Raw genomic sequence first — 13,348 nt, forward strand, 5'->3', positions numbered from 1 at the left:
TGACTTGAAAGAGCTATTTATAATATATTAATATATTATATTGTATTATAATATACTAATAATGGCAAAACTTCATATATTTATTACAACTTTCTCTGTAATAAAATCTCCCAAACTGGAAAAATCCAGAATATACTTTAATCAGTGATTAATTCAATACATTAACATTCATTAATGTAATAGAATAGACAAGGCAGATGTTAAAGTAGCTCTATGTGTGCTGACAAGGAAAGCATCTCTCTCTCTTTTTTTTTTAATGTTTATTTATTTTTGAGAGAGAGAGCACACGCGGGGGAGGGGCAGAAAGAGAGGGAGACAGAGGATCCCATGTGGGCTCTCCACTGACAGAGAGCTAGATAGAGGACTCAAACTCAAACTGTGAGATCATGACGTGAGCTGACATCTCACGCTTGACTGACTAAGTCACCCAGGTGCCCCGCATCTGACTCTCGATCTCCTCTTGGGGTCATGAGTTTAAGCCTCAGGTTCGGCATGGAGCTTACTTTAAAAGAAAAAGAAAAAGAAAAAGGAAAAGAAAAATGCTAATCAAGAAAAATGGAACACATTTTAATTTTTGTGTAATCATATCTTTTCAGGTATGTTTGGTTTTTATCTTTGGCATCATGTCTAGAAAAATCTTCTTGTGTAAAGATTACATAATTATTGAAAAAATTTTTACTGTAACATTTTTATAGCTTTACTTTTTGTCATTCGCACCTTTAATCAATCATAATTTATTTTGCTGTGGTATGAGTCACAAAGCAACACTAATAGAAATCCATCTTTCCCCAATTCTTATTGTAAATTATTTTGTCTCCTCGAATCCATCTTTGAGTTAAATATTCTGTTCTACTGATATATCTTTTCAGTTGTACACTGATACCACACCTGTTTTGGTCTTTGTAACTTAAAATGAAGGTTAATGTCTGGTAGAGAAACTAAAGACAATAGGTGATCTGAAGGGAAAATATTTGCAAAATGTATAATGGAAAAGTAGTAAAGATCTCTAGTATGTCAAGAATTCCTTTGGGGCACCTGGGTGGCTCAGTTAGTTAAGGGTCTGACTTTGGCTCAGGTCATGATCTCCCAGTTCATGGATTCAAGTCCAGTGTTGGGCTCTGTGCTGACAGCTCAGACCCTGGAGCCAGCTTCAGATTCTGTGTTTCCCTCTCTCTCTGTCCCTCCCCTGCTCATGCTCTGTCTCTCTCTCTCTCTCTCTCTCTCTCTCTCCCTCTCCCTCTCAAAAACAAAGCAAAACACCCAAAACACTAAAAAAAAAAAAAAAAAAAAAAAAAAAGAATTCCTTTAAGATGCTTTTAGTAGCAAGTACCAGAAATTTGCCTAAAACAGCTTTATAAATAAGGCATTTTAGGGGCATCTGGGTGGCTCAGTTGGTTGAGTGTCTGACTTTGGCTCAGGTCATGATCTTGCAGTTCATGGGTTTAAGCCCCCATCAGGCTTGCTGCTGTCACCGCAGAGCCAGCTTTGGATCCTCTGTCGCTTTCTCTCCGCCCCTCCCCCCCCTTGCATGCACTCTCTCTCTCTCTCTCAAAAATAAATAAACATTAAGAAAAAAGGCATTTTACTGGCTCAGACATATGGAAGTCCAGAGATGAGTGGGGCTTTAGGTTCAGTTCAGCTATATTCTGGATTCATTCCCTGTGATTTTCTCCACTTTTCTCCCATGTGAATTGGCTTTGTCTTCAGACAACTGAATGGCAGGATGGCTTCCAGCAGCCAGTAGAGATTGTTTCCTCCCAAACCTCTCCCCCCAAACCCTTGCCTTCAGTCCAACTGTGCCAATTTAGGTGATTTGCTTAAATATGGGTCAAAAACTGTGTCTAGGGTTAATGGTTTGTGATGATGATTTGGACATGAATTACTCTCTGGTGAGAAATAGGTAGCCCTTCCATCCCTGTTTTGAGTTACTTTTCTGTAGAATTCTTAAATCTTGGACACTTTAACTTAGGACACAGCTCTTTTTTCATGACGAATTTTTGTGAGAATTCTCTTGTATGCAGAAATAATTTCTCACTGTGGCTTACCTGTTTTGGAAGTCTAGAGAAAAGGCTGATTATGGCCTGGTTTCATAATAGAGCTGCTTTATTTTACTGTAACATTTTTATAACAGCTTCATTTCTATGGCTAAATTACACTAATGTGATCTACTGACATCAAGAAAGCAGGTATATTTATTGGCAATTTCCTTTCATATATTGTGATCTATGTCCAAATAATATTTCCTTACCTAAAGGTCCAAGTTAAGGGCATATCAATTAATATTAGCCAACATACTATAATTTTGAATTCCGAGTTACTATTAAATGAAATTTATTCAGTGTATTACTTGAAATTCATGAGGTGAGGAGGGAAAACTTCTTAGGCTAACTGAAACCAATCTAGTTAAAAAATTAATTATAGAATAATTCATTAATTGTTATAACGTTTGTCTATATTCAATAATGGAGCTAATAAACTGCTATTTTTAAAGATTTGATTTATTTCTATTTTTGTTTATTTATTTATTTGCGAGAGAGAGAGCACGAACAAGGGAGAGGAGAAAAGGGGGAGAGAGAGAAAGAGAGAGAGAGAGAGAGAGAGAGAGAGAATCTTAAGCAGGTTCCACGCTTGGAGCCTGACATGGGGCTTGATCCCATGACTCTGGGATCACTACCTGAGCCAAAATCTAGAATCAGAAACTCACCTGACTGAGCCATCCAAGCACTCTTTTAAGATTTGATTAAAAAATTTTTTTATGTTTATTTATTTGAGAGAGAGAGAGAGAGAACCAGCAGGGGAGGGGCAGAGAGAAGGGGAGAAAGATTCCTAAACAGGCTCCACACCATCATTGCAGAGACTGCTGTGGGTCTCAAACTCATGGGCCGCAAGATCATGACCTGAGCCGAGATCAAGAGTCAGACACCTAACCAACTGTGCCACCCAGGCTTACCCCTAAGATTTGATTTTTAAGTAATCTCTACACCCAACGTGGGCCTCAAACTCGCAACCCCGAGATCAAGAGTTGCATGCTCCACTGATTGAGCCAGCCAGGTGCCCTACAAACTGCTGTTTAATAATGACCTACAAGAGAAAAGATAAATATCTTTATATACCAAAACACTGAGTGATACATAACTCAAAATGAAATAGATTAGAATAGTGATATCAAAAGTGATTTAGGTATAACACTCTTGGATAATATTGTAAAGGCAAAGATCTCTGTTAAATGTGGTTAAGTTTTAGGTTTTTTTGATAGCACTCTGCATGTTCTATTTGAATAGGCTTATGACCAAATATTTTCTGTGATCAGAATGACATATTAAGAATTCTCTTGTGTGTAAAAACATATTTGTCAGGATTAATGAACATTCATTTGTTAGAGAAATTACAATAAATATTTTTAATTCAGGTAGGGAACGGCAACTCTAGGTGTGCAAACTTTGGGTAAATGAGGGTCACTGGAAGTCATCTGCTCAAAATATCGGCTTTTACACAAAATGCACTAAACTCTACCCTAATCTTCTCTTGGCACTATCTTCCACCAGTCTTTAGTCATTTCATATGAAAATGTTCTTCCTTAAGAGAGCGATACTGATAACGAACCAAGCCTCCTAAATCAGATAGACCCGGGCTCAAATTTAGGCTCAAGTTCTCTGTGGACTTAGAGCCAAGTATTGAATCTCTGAATTCCAGATCATTTATCTGTCAAAGGGGGGAGATAATAGTATCTACCTATAGGGGTTCTTATAACTCTCAACTGAGTTAATATATAAAATGCACTTATCAAACCTTCTGGCAGCTACTATAAATTATTATTTATCAAGTTTTTATTCACATATAAAGCAACACAATGCCATGTTCCAAAAATAGTTGCTCTAATTGATCTTAATATAATCTAGTTTTCTAAAGCCATTCAAATTTTAATCAAAGTTGATATTCACTTATGCAAATTACTTTGATCTTTTCTGTATTTTAAAATCTGCTTGGATGTAAAATATAAATATATGCAAAGAATTTGATACATATTCCTAATAACAAACATTCACGGGGATCAAAGAGTCATGTAAATCAGTCATAAGACCCATATTTTGCTTAAGTTATACACAAAACCCAGCTAATAATCTTGCCACATATATTTACTTCCTGAAAAAAAGGGGAAGCTTCATTTCACATAGGCTTATGTAATTAATGACTTGAACTGATTACAAAGAAGAATCACAGCATTTCCGAGTTTTCCAGATGACAATAGGAAGCCAAGAAAGCTAAGTGACCGGTTCAGATTGCATAGGTAGGCAGTGGCTTGTGTAGTTCTCCAAACCCAAAATTCATACTCAGTTCTTTCCAGGATACTGTGCTAATCTCAAATGGAAAGAAATTCTAAGGCGGATTCAATCATCAGTTTGTCTGCAATAGCAAAAACTACGGGAATTTGCTTTCACATGGATTCCATTTCCAGAACTCATTAGAATTTACATTTTAAAAAGTTGTTTAGTTTTAATTTATTTCATTTTATTTTATTACTAAAATAATTTTTTTTAATCTTTATTTAGTTTTGGGAGAGAGAAAGAGAGACAGAGTGTGAGCAGGGGAGGAACAGAGAGAGAAGGAGACACAGAATCCCAAGCAGGCTCCGGGCTCTGAGCTGTCAGCACAGAGCCCGACATGGGACTCGAACCTGTGAACTGTATGAGATCATGACCTGAGCTGAAGTCGGATGCTTAACTGACTGAGCCATCCAGGTGCTCCGAGTTTTAATTTTTTTTAGAATTTACATTTTTTTAAAAATGTGGGGCACCTGGGTGGCTCAGTTGGTTAAGTGTCCAATTTTGGCTCAGGTCATAATCTTGTGGTTTGTGAGTTCGAACCCCAAATTGAGCTCTGTTCTGACAGTGTGGAGCCTGCTTCAGACTCTCTGTCTCCCTCTCTCTCTGCCCCTTCCCCATTGAACTCTCTCTCTTTCAAAAATAAATAAATAAACATTTAAAAATGCATCCGACTTGGACAACTACATGCAAAAGAATGAAACTGGACCACTTTCTTATACCATACACAGCAGTAAACTCAAAATGGATTAAAGAGTTAAATATGAGATCTGAAGCCATAAAAATCCTAGAAGAGAGCACAGGCAGTAATTCCTCTGACATTGGCTGTGGCAACATTTTTCTAGATATGTTTCCTGAGGTAAGGAAAACAAAAGCAAAAATAAACTATTAGGACTGCATCAAAATAAAAAGCTTTGGCACAGCAAAGGAAACCACCAACAAAACTAAAAGACAACCTACTGAATGGAAGAAGATATTTGCAAATGATATCTACAATAAAGGGTTAGTATCCAAAATATATAAAGAACTTCTATAAATCAACAGCATGAAAACAAACAATCCAATTTTAAAATGGTTAGAAGACATATTTCTCCAAAGGAGACACACAGCCAACAGACACATGAAAAGATGTTCAATGTCACTCATTATCAGGGAAATGCAAATCAAAACCATGAGATATCACCTTGATATCTGGGTGATATCAAAACCGTGAGATATCACCCATGAGATATCTGTCAGAATGGGTAAAATCAGCAACACAAGAATAAACAATGCTGGTGATGATGAAGAGAAAAAGGAACCCTCATGCACTGTTGGTGGAAATGCAAACTGGTACAGCCACTCTGGAGAACAGTATGGAGGTTCCTCAAATAATTAAAAATGGAATTACCATATGATCTAGTAATTCTACTACTGGGTATTTACTTAAAGAATATTAAAACATTTATTCAAAAAGATATATGCACCCCTATGTTTATTGCGGCATTATTTATAATAGCCAAATTATGGAAGTTGCCTTAGTGTCCATCAATAGATGAATGGATAAAGAAGATATGATATATTGGGGTGCCTGAGTGGCTCAGCCGGTTACACTTCCAACTCTTGATTTTGGCTCAGGTCATGATCTCGTGGTTCATGAGTTGGAGGCCTGCATCAGGCATGCTCACTCGCTCTCTCTCAAAATAAATAGATAAATCTAAAAAAAAAAAAAAGATGTGTATATACACACACACACACACTGGGATATTACTCAGCCATAAAAAAGTAATAAAATCTTGTCATTTGCCACAACATTATTGGATCTAGAGGGTACAATGCTAAGTGAAATAAATCAGAGAAAGGCAAATACCAAATGATTTCACTCATATGTAGAATTTAAGAAACCAAGCAAATAAACAAAGAAAAAAGAAACAAAAAAAACAGACTCTCCTCTTTTTTGTCTTTTTGAGAGAGAGAGTGTGTGTGAGTATATGCATGTGTGGGGGAGGGGCAGAAAGAGAGAGAGAAAATATTTTTTGTTTTGATGTTTTATTTATTTATTTTGAGAGAGAGAGAGAGAGAGAGAGAGCGCAAGCAGGGGAGTGGCAGAGAGAGAGGGAGAGAGAGAATTCCAAGCAGGATCCCCACTGTCAGTACAAAATCTCATTAGGGGCTCAAACCCATGAACCCTGAGACCATGACTTGAGTTGAAATCAAGAGCTGGAGATTTAACTGACTGAGCCACCCGGGCACCCCCCAAACAACATACTCTTAACTGTAGAAAAAAAGGGGGTGCGGGGGGGGGGGGGTGGAAGGATGGGCAAAATAGGTGAAAAGTACACTTATCTTTTTTTTTTTTTTAATTTTTTTTGAAGTTTATTTATTTATTTGGAGAGTGACACAGAGAGAGAACAAGCTGGGGAGGGGGCAGAGAAAAGGAGAGACAGAATCCCAAGCAGGCACTGTGCTGTCCGCACAGAGCCTGATACAGGGCTCAAACTCACAAACTGTGAGATCACGACCTAAGCCAAGATCAAGAGTCAGACGCTTAATCAACCGCATCACCCAAGTGCCCTGAAGAGTACACTTGTCTTGATGAGCACTGAGTAATGCATAGAATCATTGGATCACTATGTTGTACACCTGAAACTATTATAACAGTGTATGTTAATTTAAAAACATTTATGGCAGTTCTTTCTGTCCACAGGTCCTATCCCTGTGGTTTGATAAAATCACCTTGTTTGGTAAAAATAAATAGATAGATAGATAGATAGATAGATAAAAAAATTTATAATTTCAATATACTTCATTAATTAAAAAGCTCCGAAAATGCATCAGACTCAAAATACAAGCAAAAATACTTCTAGTGCTCTCCCCGCCCTTTTTACTTTAATTGAGTAGATAAAAAGCAACTGATAGGGCCAAAGGGTGGTGGAGATAGGGAAGGCTGGGTATGGAATAATGTTCTGTCTATGCATAAGGTCTTAAGTAATCAGATAACTGGGCAAGCTACCACCAGTCCCAACTCCTGTCTCTTGGAAGCCTCGTCAAGCTTCTAGTTAAGTATCTTGTAAGCTTCAAAGCATTTTTTTAAGGTTTATTTATTGTTGAGAGAGAGTACTAAAGGTGGAAGGCCAGAGAGAGAGGGGGACAGAGAATCCTGAGCGGGCTCCACACTGACAGCCGAGAGCCTAACGCAGGGCTCAAATTCAGGAACGTGAGATCATGACCTGAGCAGAAGTTGGACGCTCAACTCACTGAGTCATCCAGGCGCCCCTACACTCCAAAGCATTTTGAAAAAATCAAGAGCATTCAAAGCTGACTGGAGTCCCTACTAAGAATTACAAATAGCTCATTGGCAAAAGCCCCCTCTCCCCTTACCAGTACAATTTTTGTCTTATATTTACAACTTTTTACCATATTATATATTTTTCCTATTTATCTTGTTTATTGTCTGTTTTCCCTCACTAGAATATAAGCTTCCCAAAGGCAGGAGTTTTCATCTGTTTTGTTCTTGCTCCAACCCTAGATGGCTGAGAACAGTGTAGACACCTAGTAGATATTCAATAAATACTTACTGAATGAGTGAAAAATTATCGGTCCTTTGTCTTTCCTTTACTTAATATGAATTGTAATTTAGGCATGTTTTCTGGCTGAATTATATAAATAGTTGTGGCCTTTCTCTGAAACTAAAATGCTTTATAACATATCAGCTCAAAATCTTATTTCCAGGGGTGCTCAGGTGGCTCAGTCGGTTAAGCATCTGACTCTTGATTTCAGCTCAGGTCATGATCCCATGGTTGTGGGATCAAGCCATGTGCTGGGCACGGAATCTGCTTGGGATTTTATCTGTCCCCCTCTCTGTTCCTCCCCTTCTCAAAATAAGTAAACTTAAAAAAACTTATTTTCAGCACATCAGGACAACATCACTAATAGTACTTTGATTTTAGCTGCCTTCTGAGAGAACTAGTTTATAAGTCCAGCTCTAAAATAACTTTCATAGGGGCACCTGGGTGGCTCAGTCGGTTAAGTGTCTGACTTCGGCTCAGGTCACGATCTTGCGGTTTGTGAGTTCAAGCCCCGTGTCAGGCTCTATGCTGACAGGTCAGAGCCTGGAGCCTGCTTCAGATTCTGTGTCTCCCTCTCCCTCTGCTCCTCCCCTGTTCATGCTCTGACTCTCTCTGTCTTTCAATAATAAATAAACATTAAAAATTTTTTAAAATAACTTTCATATATTTAAAAAATGAAAGAGCTGAAGAATATTAGGATCAAGGCAAACTGGACTGACTCCAAACAGGTAAACTTAAAAATGCTTCTGAGTTTTGTCCCCAGTAGGATGGAATCTTCAGAAAAGTCATCCTGGGATACTGACTCTATGGATATTAAACAAGTTAGGGCTCTCCTTAAAAATTCTGGAGATGCCATGACTTGCAAAGTACACAGTAAAAAAGGCTCGTGAACAATGAATGACAAAAAAAAGAAGTGAAAAGGAGAATATGCGCTAAAGAGTCAGAACTCCCCTGAAACAACACTAGAGGTGGTTGCTTGTTTTGTTTGTTTGTTTTTAACTTTCCAGAAATCATGGTCCATTTATATGACTTTCCTACAACTACAAAAATATTTTAAAAGATAGTGCTATCTCGGGGGAAAAAAAACCCAAAACAACCAAGAAAGCAAAAGCATATCAAAAAACATGACTAAGAACTTCTGACAGTATGGTTTCACTTTCTTTTCTATTTTTTTTTCTTTTTAGCCATTATTTCCAAATACCTTTCTGTGTTATGGCCTATTGATTGCCATAATTCCAATAGGTTTAAAGAATGGAAACAACTTCATTGACAGAATTGCTGAATACCTACAATTAAAGCACTGATGTTTAAGACCTGTTCACTTCTGGCCTACAAAATTTACAGGTCAGACCATCAACTTCCACAGGCCACTGATTCTACCAGGACCTGGGCTTCTACCCAAGGTAAAGCAAGTGCATAATATGAATCCTTTGGAAATCGTGAAGCCAGAATATTCCACGATGTTTATCACGCTTGTCATCGTCTTTAGTCACTGTTCAAAATATAAGCACTTTTTGTCATGCCTTTTTGTGCTGCTTATGCTTTTTCTTCCTTTTCCCATTCTTTACCTGCCACTGATAGAAAGTGTCTATGGGGCATTAGAGAGCAGATGCAGATCTCCCAAGATCTCCTTCTCCCAATGGATCTCACTTCATCCATTCTTGGAATGGATAAGTGACATTTTTTCAACCAGCGAGACTCCGAAGTCCCTTTGTTATAGACATTCTGCAGCTACCACTGCTTTTACTCTTCCTCTACAAACCTTTCCCCTCTGCTTCCTGAGCTTTTCCATGATAAACAGATTTCTCCCCTACATCCTTAACCTATTCACTGAGCACTTTCACCTGGCTCTCTCCTGAGCACTCATAACTGAATTCTAACTCTTCCATGAGCACATTGCTTCCCACTTTCCTTTGGGAGGCTGCTCATTCTGCAGTAGGCAATGTATCTGGAAGTCACAAATTAGGATTTCTATTCACTTCGATTTTCCCCCCTTTTTTGGTAAGAATCTTTGATCCCTTGGGACTCTAGTCATTTGCGACCGCCTCTCTAGATCTGCTTTTTTTTTTTTTCTTGCCCTCCTGTTTGGATGCATAAGTAAATCAGACTAACTATTGTTGGTCTCCTAGCATATGAGTTGGCAAACTTTTTCTATAAAGGATCAAAGAGCAAATATTTTTGTTTTTGTGGGCCATATTGTCTCTGTCATAACTCTTCAATTCTGCCATTTTAGTGCAAAGGTAGCCATAGACAACAGTTAACAAATGGGCATGGCTGTGTTCCAATAAAACCTAATTTACAAAAACAGGCATCAGGGTAGATTGGCCGAGGGGCTGTAGTATGCTAACTGCTGTCCAAGTATGTGCTGTTCACTATGACAGAGGCTTTACATATATTATCTCAGGGGAAACTATAATGACAATTTCCCTATAGGGGCGGAGTGGTAGACAATGAAGGTTGAGTACCTAGCTTAGGGACTGGATTGATAGGGGCGCTTGGGTGGCTTAGTCGGTTAAGTGTCTGACTTTGGCTCAGATCATGATCTCATGGTCTAGTCTGTGAGTTCCAACCCCAGGTCTGGCTCTGTGCTGACAGCTCAGAGCCTGGAGCCTGCTTCGGATTCTGTGTCTCCCTCTCTCTCTGCCCCTCCCCTGCTCATGCTCTGTCTCTCTCTGTCTCAAAAATAAATAAACGTTAGGGGCGCCTGGGTGGCGCAGTCGGTTAAGCGTCCGACTTCAGCCAGGTCACGATCTCGCGGTCTGTGAGTTCGAGCCCCGCGTCAGGCTCTGGGCTGATGGCTCGGAGCCTGGAGCCTGTTTCCGATTCTGTGTCTCCCTCTCTCTCTGCCCCTCCCCCGTTCATGCTCTGTCTCTCTCTGTCCCAAAAATAAATAAAAAACGTTGAAAAAAAAATTAAAAAAAAAAAAACGTTAAAAAAAAAATAAAGAAGGTGCTTGATGAATGGTTGCTGCATATGATAATAATTAATCTTAAATGACTCTGCAAGATAAATATTTTATGCATGATGAAAGAGGCTCAGGGACATTAAATAACTTGCTCATGGAGTAAGCAAGCATCCAAAAGTCTGTCTGCTCTACTCTTCCCCAATGACTATAATTGGCCTCAATTTGATTTAACTGTAGAAATCTAGGTGAAATGAGTAGTTAAGTCCCAGAAATGGAGTTTAGGGGAGTAGTGGGAATAGATTCAAATTTTCTGCAAAAACCTGCCTTCTCCTTTTAGTTTTCTAATTAATGATCCTCATTAAGAGCTATTAGCACATCAAAAGAGTATTAAAGTGGCAATTAACCTTAGTGACTAAAGTAAACACAAATACAATTTTCCCTTTGATAAGCTCAAAAGAAAATGCTCTAATAATTCTTAATGAAGGCAGCAGGCATCAGTAAATAAATCATTAGGTTGAGAATTAACATGCCATTCCAATCTGTTAAGACAGGGTCTGCTAACTTGCTGTTGTTCTCTTTTTAGGCATTGTCAGCTAATGACTACTGCTACCATAGAGTTATGCACAACTATTTTTAATGCCTTGGACCCACTCAAAGAACTTTCTTACTTAGACTGCACAGGGAAGAAATAGGATAAGAGTCTCAGAGGCATATGCAGGATCAGAGAGATGGAGGTAGCCAGATGGGGTTTACCTGGACTAGGGTTTCAGTAAAACCACGAATGGAACAATGACCATTAACATGAAGGCTGAAAATTGGTTATGAGAACAGATGCCTTAAGGGCTGTTAAATTATTTGATTGATTCACCAACAATATTTATGGATTATTACTGCTTTTCTAGCCTGGGATACATTAGTGAATAAAATAAAGTTCCTGTCCTATGGAACTTATATGCTGATATGATAGTAAACACATAAATATCCAGTAAATGTCAGTGACCAGAGTATGGGGAAAACGTAAAACAGGGCAAGATGATATAATGTGACTGTTGTTTTAAATAGGGTAGGCAGGGAACACTGAATTAGCAAATGCTAACCATTGTTCCTACCAGAAATATTTCCCTGAGAGACCTTGCTCACATTTGCTTCAACCAATCAACATATAACCTCATTTTATGTGTGTTTCTGTTTAAAGAAACCTTATTTAATATATATCATTGATTTATTAACATTGAACTCGTGGTCAAAAGCACTGTAAGTCATGACTGAATACAGCTTATCTAACACATATTTTCTCTGTAAGGTGATGGTTTTACCTCTGCCCAGTCCCTCCCAAAGCTTCCCCTTCTATACCATTACTGTCTTTCTGGGTGTCGAGTCCCTCTGACCTGATCCTGGAAAACTAAAAAAAGCTGTTGTTTACATGCACAATGTGGTTAGGTGTTCAAATCTCAGGATACAGGCTTATATTCTTTTAGTCAAGAGTCACAGGGGTGCTTGGGTGGTTCAGTTAGATGTCTGGCTCTTAATCTCAGCCCAGGTCCAGATCTCAAGGTTGTGAGTTCAAGCCCTTAAAAAAAAAAAAAAAAAAAGAGTCACGGCTATATGCAGGCTGATGCCAATGGAAAGACCACATGCCTCAATGGTCAGACACACAGCTGAGGTGACTGCTTCATTTGATGTCACATAACTGCCTGTTGTGTACCACTAAATGGCAACCAATGGTCTGTAGGCAATGGTCCTTTTGTGGCTCCCCCAGTACTGGCCTCTGAGAGTGCTGGACAGTTCTCCCAATGCTGATGCCAGCTCCATTTCTTCTCTATTTTGCCAAATGACATCTTCCCTAACCCCTAGTTCAAGTGATCCATCTTTGGATCTGGGGGTTGAAGAGGACATCATTTGGCAAAATAGATAGATTGTGGTGCCATATAATGAAATGAGGTAGCTTAAAAAGGAATATTTGGGGGGAGATGCCATGCAGGGAGGGAAATAAGAGTTGTGCTTTGAACATGTAAAATGTTAGATATCATTTAGACACTGGAGGTAGTTTGATGGCTAAGTACATAGCTCAGAGAAATGGGGCTAGAGAACTAGAGTTGGGAGAACAACAAAAAGAGGTTGAAGTTATTCTGGTTTAGTGATAGCTTCTAGTATTCAGGTCATTTTCTCCTCTTCTGTGTGAAAGGAGCCATGAAAGTAGGGGAAAATTTGAGTAGGTGTTAAAGGGTATCAGCACCAGATCCCAATTATTTTTTTTCCAGGGCATGTAAAACAATACTGTGCTTATTAAACTCACATTAAATATAAGCTAGAAATTGGCTATTAATTTTGAGATTTTTTAGGCAGTCTCTGATTGTTATGTATTATGGGGTCTTTGATCTGAATAGTGAAACATCCTTAATAATTTTTTTTAAAGTTTGTTTTGAGAGAGAGAACAAGCAGGGGAGGGGCAGAGAGATAGCGAGAGAGAGAATCCCAAGCAGGCTCTGCACTGTCAGCACAGAGCCAATGCAGGGCTCAAACTCGCAAAACTGCAAGATCATGACCTGAGAGGAAATCAAGAGTCAAATGCT

This window comes from Panthera uncia, chromosome D4, assembly GCF_023721935.1.
Source record: "Panthera uncia isolate 11264 chromosome D4, Puncia_PCG_1.0, whole genome shotgun sequence".
Classification (NCBI taxonomy): domain Eukaryota; kingdom Metazoa; phylum Chordata; class Mammalia; order Carnivora; family Felidae; genus Panthera; species Panthera uncia.